This window comes from Galeopterus variegatus, unplaced genomic scaffold (assembly GCF_000696425.1).
Source record: "Galeopterus variegatus unplaced genomic scaffold, G_variegatus-3.0.2 Scaffold5381, whole genome shotgun sequence".
Classification (NCBI taxonomy): Eukaryota; Metazoa; Chordata; class Mammalia; order Dermoptera; family Cynocephalidae; genus Galeopterus; species Galeopterus variegatus.
The window spans coordinates 181,548-181,932 of NW_007731492.1; positions in this window are offsets into that span (position 1 = coordinate 181,548).

Below are 385 nucleotides of genomic sequence, written 5' to 3' on the forward strand. Positions count from 1 at the left end.
AAACCAAGCGATGCATCACTTTATTGGGCTGTATGGCTTTTCTAGAATAAAAATATGTTTGTCTTCATTTTGAAATCTTCCTAATAAGTAAATTACTTCCTAATAAGTAAATTTTTTCTTAACGATTATGGAGATTAAACAAGAAAATATAGGTTTTCTTAGACTTGGGCTCTCCCTAGATGGATCATACTCATTTTACTAAAACAAGACATTCGTAGACAATGACAACAGGAAAACTACATAATGATACTTTGGAATGGAATGCCACCAAAGCTATACCCCAAGCGTATTAGTGAGGTAAGTCAATCTATTCTAACAAAAATAGTGAGTCTGGAGTAGGTATTTCAGGTCAGCAGATAGTTCTTCCCTACATGATCTTTGAGGA